This window comes from Melanotaenia boesemani, chromosome 17 (genome assembly GCF_017639745.1).
Source record: "Melanotaenia boesemani isolate fMelBoe1 chromosome 17, fMelBoe1.pri, whole genome shotgun sequence".
NCBI lineage: Eukaryota > Metazoa > Chordata > Actinopteri > Atheriniformes > Melanotaeniidae > Melanotaenia > Melanotaenia boesemani.
Window position 1 is genome coordinate 31349564 of NC_055698.1, and position 13782 is coordinate 31363345.

Below are 13782 nucleotides of genomic sequence, written 5' to 3' on the forward strand. Positions count from 1 at the left end.
GGAGATGATGTGTGTGGGGTGGAGGAAGGTCAGAAAAAGACATTTAAAAATGCCCAGAAGAATCCTAGTTTACTCTCAAAATTTGGTCCAGAGCTCTGCACGGAGATAAAAAGTCAAATTAACGACCAGATCTCCTTATAAAACTCAAGCTCTTTCACGTGCCAGAGAATCTAACACACACACACATACACACACCACTTAACAGAGATTCCATCTAAAAGTATGCAGCATGATATATCACAGATCCGTCTCGAACAGTTTGCTTTATGCTTTGCAAGATTGATCAGTCAGGATCTTAAAATATGTGGATTTACAGTCCTGATTAACATCAAGGGAAAGAAGGTTGCTCACCAAGAAACTCAAATTTACAGGATTAGAAGCTCAACCCTCTGTTTTTACTTTGTTCATTAAATCAGTTACACACAAAGGATTAGGACTCCATAAGCCTGTAAGTTGCTTAAAGTGGCCCAACAAACGGATCTGAACTCGGTTTGGTGCAGAAGGCTTCGAGACTGCAGCACCTGCAGACCGAGGAGCATGCCTCAGATTACAGCTGCAGCCATACGTGACAACAGCGATCGCACAGAGACGGTTGGGTTAAAGGCTGCTAATAATTCAGTTTAACTTTTCTGTAAAAAAAAAAAAAATGTCTTAAACTTGTTTTATGAATGGTTTTTTATCCTTGATTAGAGGAAACCCAGTGAAGCTGCTAACTCATGCTTCACTGGGAGCCCGTTATAAACAATGAGAGGTTCAGAAACTGCAAATGAAAATGCTAAACGAATTTCCATGTTGAGAAATATGCTATACCTTTGAACTCAACCTTTAGAGCTGCAGTCCTGCAGGATTTTAGCTGTTTCCCTGCTCCAGTACATCTGATTTAAACTGATTAGATTCAACCACTTATGAAGTTCTGCTCAAGGACTCATCAGCTGTCTTGAAACAGGGAAACATCTAAAACTTAGAGGACTGAACTTGCCAACACCTGTAAGACCCCATCACAACCCCAACAACAGACATCTAAAATTTGGAACAAGATGAGCATCCAGGACGACCAAGGAGGACGTCAAAGCGTCAGACGACTCCGGCATAATGGCTGAAAATAGAAAATGAACAACAGACAAAAACCAGTTGATATTTGTGAGCAAACTAAGAAAGCAGCTAAAGGCAAATCAGATTTCTGTCCAGAATAAAAACACCCAAGGTTACAAAAGACTGAAAAGAAACAGTCATGCAGTGAAAGACTGAATCAGCAGTCTGCACTGGACACAGAGGTAAAGGACTAGAGGAGATGGCCGCCATCATCTCTACAGTAAACACACAGACTTTTCTCAAGGAGGACAATGATGCTGAGCACATTTATTTTAAAATGATGATGCATTTCTCCACACAAGAAAAACGTCCTGGTTACCGTTAACTGCATGGATATGGGCTCCTAACTCTGCACTTAAATAAAACTTTATCTCGGAAAAACAAATCTCAAGATGACAAAAAATGATCTTTATCACGAAAAAAAGTGTTAAAAAAACATGTGAGCCGGCCGCTCTCGGCTTCTGTACCTTCAAGATCCAATGATTTAAAAAAGAAAAGCTTTCTCTGAAACTAGTCCATTTGCTTTGGATTAGTACGGTTTCATTTTAAAAACCTGATGTTAGATGTGCTTCAGCCTGCTCTGATTGCTCCGCTGCCATCCACAATCAGTTCTCATGAAACTGAAAATTTAAGAAAACATTTAATTTTATACAAATTTGGAAACTAGATGAGTAGAAACCCTTGAGTTCAACATGAGTCAAACTTTTCTTATTCCCAAGATGACATGAACTTTAAAATGCAAGTAAAAGTATGTAAAAAACTTTTGACATTATTTGGGCAGATGCCGGTGTATCAAATGGGATTTAATAGGACTTTCAAAGCAGAGTAATTATGTAGACAATCAGCCTGCAGCCAGAACTCTGACTTCAATGACTTGCTGCAGATGTTGGATTTGAATTGACAGGTGTTTGCTGACCTGTTAGCCACAGAGACGGATAATGCTGTTAAAATCTAGTGTAGAGCAAATAAGCAAAAAAATGAGTCATTCAGCAGGTGAGCAGAACCAGGCGAGTCCTGGTTCTGCTCACCTGCTGAATGATTCATTTTTTTCTGGCAGGACTGGGTGAATGTTAGAAAACAGGAAAATATTTAAGATTAGTTTTCAGACTGCCAGCACTCCAACTGTGCAGGTTCTCTTCTGTCTTCTGCTGCAGCATCACCTGGTTCTGTTTCCAGAAAGGTTTGTGCAGAGCTTTTTTTCTCCTGGTGTGTTGCTCTAGACCAGTGGTTCCCAAACTGCGGTGCGGGCGCAGCTAGGCTACATAACACTTACAGTTTTTGCACTGCTAGCAAAACATGGAAAAATTTGTGAAAGTACCAACGGGCAAACCATGAGGAATCATCAACATACATTTCAACTACCAAAAAACAAACAAAAACAAACAGAAGCAAATATGATGAGGCATGTCTCGCCTTGGGCTTGACCAGGTAATGGTCAAGTATCAGTAATAGACAATGGTGGGTAATGAAGAGAGACCACAGTGTGTTTTATGTCTCAAAATATCAGCATCTGACCGTCTGTGTCAGCAAATGCTCACGGCATGCTTTTAACTGGAAGTAGCAGCCAGTAAACTGAAAACTATTTTGTGGCACATTTCTTTGTGAGCACTGGGGTGCATCTGATAGTGGGACAGTGAGATTTTTAATTGATGAAAAGTGGACCCTAAAGAAAAAGTTTGGGAACCACTGCTCTGGACAAATGCTATGCCATGTAGAAGAGGAGAAGGACAAGACATCTAACTGCTTGTCACTTTCTTTCCGCGTCTCTGGACACCTGCGCCAAGCAGGAAAATCACAGCACTTCAGTCGTCTTTATCTTAACGTGGCTGCTGAGTTTGGCAGAAAGTTAGAAAATGCAGGATTTTATCAAAAGCAGCAACTTCTAAGGGACTTCAGGTCAATATGAAGCTTTAAAAAGCTTCAGATCGTTATTCATGTTCATAAAAATGCTATTCTTTCTGGGCATAGTGACATTTTTGAAAACAATAAGGAAATGTACATATATATTTTCCTGTTTCTAAGGAACATTACATAGCTTATGGCCCCTTAATTGTTCAGTAGATCTTTAGTTTTTTAAGTTGAGAATAAATAACTCAGCAGCTTGGCAGACATAAACAAGGACAGACAAGCAATGATGAGGCTCTGTCCACGAAGAAAATAAAACCAGGAAGCATTTAAACTGGGGGAACTAACTATAAACAAGGAGCAGGTGAGATAATTAACAAACGAGAATCCGGTGTGGCAAATAAGCAGGAAACGAACCGAGTAAAAATAAAAAACAAAACAAAAAAAAAAAGAAAAGAAAAGAAGAAGAAAAAAAAAAACTAAAGTCAAGAATAAAATCAGGAACTTAACAAGAATTAAACTATAAACAGAACTATCTGGATTTACTAGCAAAGCAGATATGAAGCAACTTTTTAAAAAGTAGTAAAAATATCAATGAAAAGTTTTAATTAAATAAAGTAAATAAACTAGGTTAAAGGGCAGGACTGTAGATTAGACAGGTCAGTTTATAAAGTTGTTTTCAGTCCTTCTGAAAACAACTTCTTCATCTTATTATTATTTTTATTTATTTTAGCATTAGTAAAAGTTTTTCTTTTTTCCATTCACTTTTTTATTCATATCATCTCAATGTGAATTAAAAATGGAAATATAAACCTGGTTTATAATCATTTTGAACATTTAAACAAGGAACACAGTAAAGACCTCAGCATCACCATCATCATATATTTAAAAAGAATATTCTTATTTATTTGTTTACTTTTCTGATTCTGTGTGGTATGATCCTTCTGTGGGCAAAATTACAGAAAATTCTACATGATTCTGTATGAAAGAATAATTATTTTTTTTCCAGTGGTAAAAGAGCAACTTCAGTCTCAGAAACTCACCACTGACCAGATGGCGCATTAATTTTTCTTGTCCCGTCCAGCATGGTGGCAGCAGAATCATGGTCTGGCAGCTGTGTTGTGCTGAACAAATTTACTTTGCCAAAGGAAGCTTTATGGGTGTAAGGCTCCCTTCATAATCCTATTTATTTATTTATTTATTTATTTGTTGTTTTGAATTATGGAATTTATGTAATCTCACTGGACCCAACTGGAGGGGACAGAAAAATATTGACAAAAGAAAAATTAACAGTAAGTAAAAAGGAAAGTAGAAAAAAGGAAGAGGAGACAAAAATACAACAGATAAAAGCAACGACCTTCAATCCAACCTAACAGCAGACAAGCAGCTGCTACACCTGTACACAAACACAACAGAGAATTTCCTACAGCTGTTACAGGTAACCTACGCTGACAGTCATCAGGAGTTCCTAAAAATACCAAGACAACAACAAAAAATGAGTAACAAAAACAACAACAACAACAACAAACAAAACCTAACTACAACAACAATCAAAGAACCAGAAACACACACAGAACAAAAATCTAAAGAAAAGTACCTCTTAGTGTATAAAAGCAGGGATGTTTCTGGCCTGACTGGTGCTCCATGGTCGTCTGTAATGGCCTCACTAAGTACAGAAAGCTCCAGATGAAGCTGATATGTAGGAGTCAAAAATGTTTCCCTCCACAAGCTCTGCAGAGCGTTTCAGACCTTTATGGTTCATTGTTTTAGATTCATGGTACACGTCTTCTTATTGTCATCAGTTTTATTTCTAGAATCAACCTTCCTGGTGCAGCAGAACCTTCCTGCTGAAAAGCTGCATATTGTATATTTTTTGGGAATACATGCAGGCTAAAAATGGAGCTAAAACAAGAAAAGTGACTGCACAGTTTGGATCCATGGATCATTTATCTACTCCTGGAAATCGAACATTGGTGCATTAATGAATAGCTGTATATGACTTTATCTTCTCTGGTCCATTACAAATTGTTCAGGTGATGTTTTATGTTCCATTAGTACAATAATAAAAGTTAAACCTCAAACATGCCAATTAATGTCTTACCTCATTGTGATGTTGCAGATTTTCTTGACTTGGCCTTTGTTTTGGCTCCGATATGATTGCCAGGGACATGTTGCAATGAAATGCAGTGAGGTCATCTGTTTAGCTACAGCCCCAGAGGGCTGCTGTGCTGGATGAAAACCCACTCCAGCTCATTAATCAAAAGCATTTTTTCCAATGGCAGAGATTTATACTTAAGCCATTAAATCCACCAATATTGCCCTCTCTTGATTGGTCACCTTTGCAGAGTCAGGCGGTGGTTTGGCTGTAAACGACATTACGGCTTTTCTGGCTGAAGCTCGGGTGCACCAGCGAGGCCCGGTAATAGTGTCGATTACTCCTCTCTCATTAGGTTGCTTTCACTGCTGCTGCTAAGCCCTCATCAGGAGGGTTTTGGCTGAGAAGCTGGGGCCCTGATCCAATTCACCTTCAAAGTTCAGTGGACCTGTCTGGGTTGCCATGGGTCAGCGCTTCGCTCTCCAGGGTGTTCACTCCCAGAGAGGCCCTCATTACCTCATTTCCTGCTCCCACTGTACCAGACAAGCATTCAGATGGTGGTTGTGTTAAATATGAAGTGGTTGTTACAGAAAGTATATTAAAACTAGCAAATAAAACACTTGCTGAATATGCGTCTTTGTTGAAGAACAAATGGTTGAATCCATTGAGACTTGTTCCTAGATTGGCTGTAGGGTTTTCAAAAAAGATGACACAATGCAGCTAACAGTGAAGTTAACACTGAAGCTAATAGTGAAGCTAACACTGAAGCTAACACTGAAGCTAACAGTGAAGCTAACAGTGAAGTTAACACTGAAGCTAACAGTGAAGCTAACACTGAAGCTAACACTGAAGCTAACAGTGAAGCTAACAGTGAAGTTAACACTGAAGCTAACAGTGAAGCTAACACTGAAGCTAACAGTGAAGCTAACAGTGAAGCTAACAGTGAAGTTAACAGTGAAGCTAACACTGAAGCTAACAGTGAAGCTAACAGTGAAGCTAACAGTGAAACTAACACTGAAGCTAACAGTGAAGCTAACACTGAAGCTAACAGTGAAGCTAACACTGAAGCTAACACTGAAGCTAACACTGAAGCTAACAGTGCAGTTGCAGGAAAAAGAAAGAATGCAAACTAAAGTCATCAATCACTCCTCCTTAACATAAAATTACTGCTGACTTTCTACTGTAAAAATACCTCAAACAAATAAACATATTCGCTAAAATGTTGAATCCGTTAACATCAGAAATGTGGGCACTGAGTTTTTGTTTCCAGGTTGGAAAAACAACACCATGTCGCAATGGTTTCCCACTACGGTCATGAAAATGTTTGTGGTAGTTCAAAACGCGACAAGCCATCGCTGAAAAATATACCTAAAAAAAGTACAGCTGGAACCGACTGTGACTGCACTGTTCGTTTTGCTTTGTTTGCTGGCGTGTCTGAAAATTTCACCATGTTTTGCTGTGTGACGTCACATTCCCAAACTCTATATGCCTTTAACCTGTCAGGCCTGCCAAACCCAAGGAAGAAGAAGCTAAGCCAGCTTGTTGGAGAGTTCAGAGCTGGAAGTTAAGTCTGAATTTCTGCAAGCTAAAAGGTTTACTTTGTAAGATTAAACTGTCGTATTGAGCACATTCGAACAGCTTTCACCAACATATTAGGTGGATTAGAGCTTGTATCATAATGCTAATTTATACAGCTGAATACAAATAAAACTCAGTACACATGGGCTGTGTAATTATGTTTAACTGTAATGACTTTATAAGATTTCTGTAGTAAAAAAATGATGATGGTTCATGATCTTAGCTTTGTACTTGTCATGGTTTAAGGCTTTCACTTTAGTTACTGGATTTCTGTTTCTTAATTTCTGTTTGTCTTTGAGTGTTTTGTGCTTTGGTTTCCTGTTATTTTGGCTGAGTTTGTGTATTCTGTTCTCTTACTTACTACACACCTGCTCTTCATTTGCTGATTGCTACACCTGCTCTTCATTTGGTTAGTCCTTCTCAGTTTATATATAGCTCTTGGAGTCTTGTGTTCACTACCATGTTGTCATCATTCCCATGTTGATTTTGCGTGTCTGCCCAGTCCCAGGTTTTCCTTGGGTACTCCACCTATTTGGCTAATTTTAATAATCTGCAGTGTTATCCTGCTATGGTGCTGTTTTTTTTATTTTCTAATAAACTGTCTTTTCTTCATCTGCCTGCTTCCAGCTCCATCCTGCATTTATGTCCTTCCTCTCCGCCACCATTATCACAATACAGACTGTATTTATTTAACATTTATTAGATAGGAAAACCAAATCTGTATGTGAGAAAAGGGAATAAAAACTAGAAGTGGTATTTAATGGAGAGTTAAAAGAACTATTTCTTTTTCTGAGCTGAGATAAATGATCTGGATCTTCATCACTACCGTCCAGTTTGACTGGTAGAGAAGAAAACGAGTAATGACGGCTTTGCTCTGAAGACTTTTGCTCTCATCAGCGATTTCCTCTGGGGAAAAATCTCACCAATGTTTATCCTTGTTTTTCCTCCTTTGCCTCTCATGAATTCTCTTTTTCATGTTTTCTTTTCCTTGAAAGGGTTGATCTTAAAATGCACGCCTTTGTCTGTTCTTGCATTATGTATGAAGCCTGATCATCCGTTTCACAGATGTTTCTTTATGGCTGACTTCTCCACCACAATCACAGACTTCTGCTTTATTCTAAAATAATAGAAATGAAAACAATTCATTCAGCCATGCAAGTAATAAGAAACATTTTGTTGTTGTTGCACAACAGAACAGTCCACAATACACATACATATTTAAAATGAATCATTGCTGGTATTTTTCTGTCATGTTTCAGTCTCATTTAGTGAATCATGAGTAAAAACCTCTGAAGAACTTTCTGCTATGTAGGAATATCTGGTTTAACTCAGATCAGAGCACCTAAATCAGACTCTCATTAATAAATCTGTTCAGCCTCCAAAATTTCCCTTCAAGACCCATTTATTAGTCTGTGTGTAGAAATGAATCCCGACTTGAAAGCCGGCCTGCAGCGCAGCGTTTCGCTCATTAACTTTCTTCTTCTTCTTTGCACCTTGCTGTAGTAAACGCTCTGTGGCCTCTTCCCCACCAAGACACATTCGTGCAGCTGCCAGTCAGGTCAACACCACAATTAAGCTGCTTTAAACTTGTTCAGTGGTGTTTGGAGGCTGTAAAAATGCTTCCGTTTGAGTGTCAGTGGGAAGCTGTGATGGTTAACGCTGCATTCATGGGAGAAAACGTGTCTAGTTAATGTAAGTAGTCTGGCTGGCGGGTCAAAAGGTCAACATGACTGAAGGGAAGGAAGAGCTGGACTGGATTCCAGCTGGTTGAGGGAAACTCTGCCAGTTTCATCAGACTGATTTTTATCTAGCTCGCTTGTCCAACATCAAATTTATCAAGCAGCTAAGAATTTATGGACAGGTTTCTTTGTTTGTCTCTGACCAGATGGACTGAGTTTTATGGGTGTGCAGTGCATGTCAGACAGCGACCTCTCGCTCCGAGCTGCAGTCAGTCAGGACAGGTGTCATCAATCTTCGGCGCACTGTGAATGGCAGATTGGCTGCCATAAACCCAGCCTGATTGCAGAGTGCAGTTCCCAGCGGAAGAGTTTTCAGTCCAAGGAGGCATGGAAACAAAAACCTGCAGATACAAACAGTGTGAGTGGGACACTGTGTGCTGACCTACATGGTACGACGGTGTACTGTATGTCTGGGCTAATGCTGCTCGCACATGATTAATTTATTTTTCATTCTTATCAAAACGTCCTAATAATCCGTCATGCGTTGCAGAACAAGTGTTTCTCATAAACTTTAACACAGATGGATACAATTAAAGGGTAATGACAGAAAACATTATGTATACTTGAATTACTCTCAGAGGACATTAGGGTCATGTCCTCTATTTTTTCTGTGATTTTTAGCAACAAATTAAAAACACTCAGTGAATATTTTACGAGCCGGAACCACTCCTCTTTTATATGAGGTATATTTAAATATTTTAAAGCAGTTAGCAGCTTGTTTAAGGCTTTAAAACACATGAAATATTTAGCATAAAAAAGCAAATACGGTGACTACGTCTCTGCTATGATAATCAATCCTTAATGCAGCTAAAGCCAAACCTCAGTCCGAGCTCTCTCTGATGGTTTGCAGGTTGTATTCCACATCAACACAACCTCGTTACCAAAATGACGTTTGATCTGCAGCTTAGATCTGCTGAGTGAAATCATGGCGTCCGGTCAAAATTCCTCCGGCGTTCAGGCTCAAAAATGTGAACACTGTTGAGCCAAGTGGACAAAGAGCAGCTGTTAAAGTTCAGGTTGTTGCCCTGCAGAAACAGCGTGTGGAGCAAAGCCAGACGGAAACATTTCCTAACTTGTTTTTCTAATTTGTATCAAGAAATATGCAAGGTCATCTCTGGAAATGCAAAGTTTGCGTCCCACCTCATGCTGTGGGAAAACATCTTCAAACAAGTGGGATCAGGTGGCGGTGCAGTTACAGATTTAATAAATCTGAGTTAAACTCAATATTAGGTGTTCAATCAGGAAGGTAAAAATGGCACAAAAGCTTTTGCTCATTTCAGACTTTACAGCAGTGACAGAAAAATTTCAATCCTAAAAATCTGTTTTATTTGTATCTCTACGGTGTCTCTGAATGGACAAACAACTGTGTGAAGCTTTAAAACTGCAGTACCTGCTTTGATAGGCACCATTTGAGTTTAGTAACACATTAAAAAGGTCCATATTAGAAGACAGTATTTGTTGAAGTACTTACCTGTAGTGCACCTGAGACCACTGGATCCATTCAGATAAAACATGTTTGTCTGGAAGAATTTTGGCCACTGACGGCCACCGTCCATTCACAACCGTGCTCAATATTAAAAATATCTTCTATGCCCATGTTTACCACTAGATGTCAGTAATTCTTACACACTGTACTTTTTTTTATCTGTGTTTGTGGATTTGATTTGTACTTGCAAACTTTGACTGAAAGCTTTTGTGCACGAAGGCGAGAATATGTCACCTCTAGTGGTCATGAGAGAAACTGCATGTAGAAAATAAAAACTGTTTCCTTGTAAAAAATTTATTTTAGCATCAACAATGATCAGTTTCTAATCTGAGACCTTGTACAGAGGCTACAGCTCCTGAGTTAGGCTGGTCCAGGTTTGAGTCCTGGAAATCAAAATCAGCTTAGGGCCCTACGAAGGCTTGGGCTGGCCCTGCTGAAATGTGAGAACCACAGTCCTGAACTTAGTATTTTGTGCATTTATGTTTTAAATTGAGCTATTCATGATTTGAATCCATGAATGACAAACAAAATGAGATCTAAATGGTTAGTTTTAACAGTTCATATATCAGAGCTGATGACCAGGAAGTGGACTGATACTCTTGTGGCGGATTAATGTGGATCTGGTTCTTTGGAAGGTAAGCTGATCACAACAAGTCCTTACATGCATATGACCTTAGGTTCAGGTAGACACTTGAGCTGCTGTGCTGCATCCCATGTCATCTGCCTCAATATAAAACACATGAAACATACCTGTTCAGTCTGGGTGTCTGTGCTCATGGAGGTGGGCCAGAGCGCTGAAACATGGCCGCTCTCTGCTCAGAAAAAATATATGAAAATTATGTACATTATATATATATATATATATATATATATATATGTATATATGTATATATATATGTATATTTTAGTTAATATATTTAATTTATCAAAACCTTCTGAACAGATCAGAACAGTTTTCATTTGTAATGTATAATAAAAATGAGCAGTGAATATTTGATTAAAATAATAAATCAGTGGAGGCAGCTGTAGTTCAGTTACTTCTAAGTTTCTATCTTTTAAAACAATTTTTTGAGTTTTGTTGTTTCCACAAATGTTTGTTTTTTTATCTTCATAGTTTTAAAGTGTGGGAGTGTTTTTGTTTTTTTTTAGCTTGAATGACATCAGTGAAGACTGGTGCTGTGCTACGGTGAGGATGGTGAGTGAGATTTTAGCTGAAAAATTGAGTGTGTCTGGTCAGCCACTCCATACCACCAGCTTAACCCCTGGATTCCCCACATTCCAGCCCCAAAGTCAGGCACAAGTCTCGCCGCTGGTCCGTTTAAGGTGATTGACGTTATTTGCTACCATTAGGCACTACCATGTAATTGACCTTTGACCCCTGCAAGTGACCTGTTGAAACAGCTTTAAACCAGATCGTCTAATCTCCATGGGAAAAGCCCTCAATCTAGGTTCAGGGCTCTAAAAGCAATCAACACCTAAAGGTGAAGGAGGGGAGCCGGGGTCGCTGCCACCGGAGTGCACACGATGAAGATGATAATCATCATCATTTTGTTTGGACTCACTGAGCCGCTCAAGCACATTTTATCAGAAGGAAACTTCACTTCTGCAGCGCCTCATGCACATTGTCACGGGTTAAATTCTGTAATGATCAACTTTGATTATTTTCCTGACTGTTTTCATCATTTTAAATGATTCTGTTTGGGGTTTGTTAGCTTGTTTCTATCATCTCATAACAAGAAGTTAAGCATCTGTTTACGCTTCACAAACCAGTGTTAACACATCTGGATAGAAAATATGACTGAACATATAATCATACATAAATAAAATTCTTGTCATTCAAAAAAAAATTCACATTTCAAAACTATTAAATTTAAATTAATTTCCATCGCAAAGTTCAAGCAATAATAAATATTCTTGTACACAATTAATGAATCAATTAGATAAAAGGGATCAAATTTAGTTTAATTTAAACATAAAGTGTTAAAGCTGATGCCGTTAAAACTAAGTTACAAGATTTATTTTTACATTTTTATTTAGTTAATGATTGGAAATATCACCCGTGACAAATTTTCAATCTAATTTTCTAAGAAAAACAAACAAAGAAAAAGCTTTGGAACAAATGTTTAACCCCATTAACAAACCTTTAACAATATCTGAAAATAAGAACATGGGATTTAGTTTAGGTTTCAATTTAAGATGTAAAATATGAAGAAAAATATTTCCACTCGGACTGAGAAACCAGCCGGTAACTCTAACGTAAACACTTCCTGGTAGAACGGAAGTCAATCCGCCACCAACCAGGAAGTCAAATTCCCACCTCTCAATATCACCACGATGGATGCTGATTTAGCCTTTTTCTGATTACATAAATATTTATATTCCAACTCTTACTTTAGCCAAAGTGGATCTAGATAATGGATTTACTGGAAAAACCAGTACTGGGATTATTTATTTTATTAATTCATATTCTAAACAGTTAAATTGAGTTAAGTTTATTTTTCCTTTTTGGTCTTTTAGTGAAACAACTTTTATTTTTTTTACATTTGAAAATCAGATTTTTTTAATGTAAAGGAATAAAAGCACAAATGTCTAAATCAATAACAAAAAAAAGGGAAAAGTAGCAGCTGCTTTGTTGTAGAGGCACATTCATGAGAAAATAACAAAGAGTCTTCAAGGATTTCCACATTTACTGTTTAATTAAGACAATATTACAACAGCAGTTCAGTTAGATGTTCTACATGTAAGTATTTAACCAAAAATACTTTCAGTTTTCCATCTCAGTGATGTTATGAAACACATGCATCTCAGCTTACCTTCAGTGTCAAACACAGCTGGTGTTCCCTTGCAGCGCTGCGATGGATCTACATGCCACAGGTTCGGTAACCGCTGTGACAAAACACCGTGTATATTTTCATAATATATTCATTTTCCCCTCTGTTTGTCTCAGTAGCTTTTATTTGTTTCCACCGCTGCTGTTTTTACGTAAACCTGGTTTTCAACCAGCAACCTGATACTGAGTCATTATTCCCATTAGAAAACAGACAATGAAAATAAAATGTATTCTTTGTTTTATTCTTTCACTGATTTCGTTTTCCTTTATTTTTCTTTTTTATGTGGCTTTAATCGATCAGCGGCCGGTAAAATAAACTCACCGACAGGCTTCGTTTTTGGCTGCAGAGCCTCAGCGTGACTCCAGGCCGCCTCCAAAATCCTCTTTGGTCAAGTTTTCTCCTGCAGCTGTGATCCTGTCTGACAGTTTGCAGGGATTAACAGAGATTTGCCAATAAGGCAACGTTTCAGATGATATTGATCAAAGTTCACTGTAATCCTGTTAATTAGAGCAAAGAATAACAGAGCAAATCCAAGACCCCAAAAGAGGAGCTGGAAGATTATTATCTTGTAATTCTCTGCTAATGCTTTATTTTTCTGATTCGGCCTTTAGATGCTGGCAGAGCTCCATAAATGTGCAGCTGATTGACAAGTTTATCAAAGCCTGGAGAGGGAAGGCCCTGAAGTGAACCTGCTTTATGAGGTGAATGCACACGTGGTGGGAGGTCTGTCTGACATGGTGTTAATGCCCAGAAAGGCTGACCTCTCCCATGCCATGTGCCTCCCAAATCCAGATACGAAAAGTGGCTTATTGATCAAAACAGGCTTTCACCACAGCGTTCGCGGCCTGACATGATGAAAAACAGCTAAAATCTTTCCTATTAAAGCCACAATGACAATCATGTGCAACACTTTTACAGCAACTGGACAACAAGAACTTACTGGATTAAAGTAAATAAAGTTAAAAATATACATAAATGTCTCCATTTTGGCAGCAAATAAGCAGTGTTGGTTTAAACACTGAAAACATTTGACTCATTTAGGGATTAATGTAGTTAGAAACAGCTGGAAGGGTGTACATTATTATATAATGCAGAAAAATCCAATTATTGTTTAAA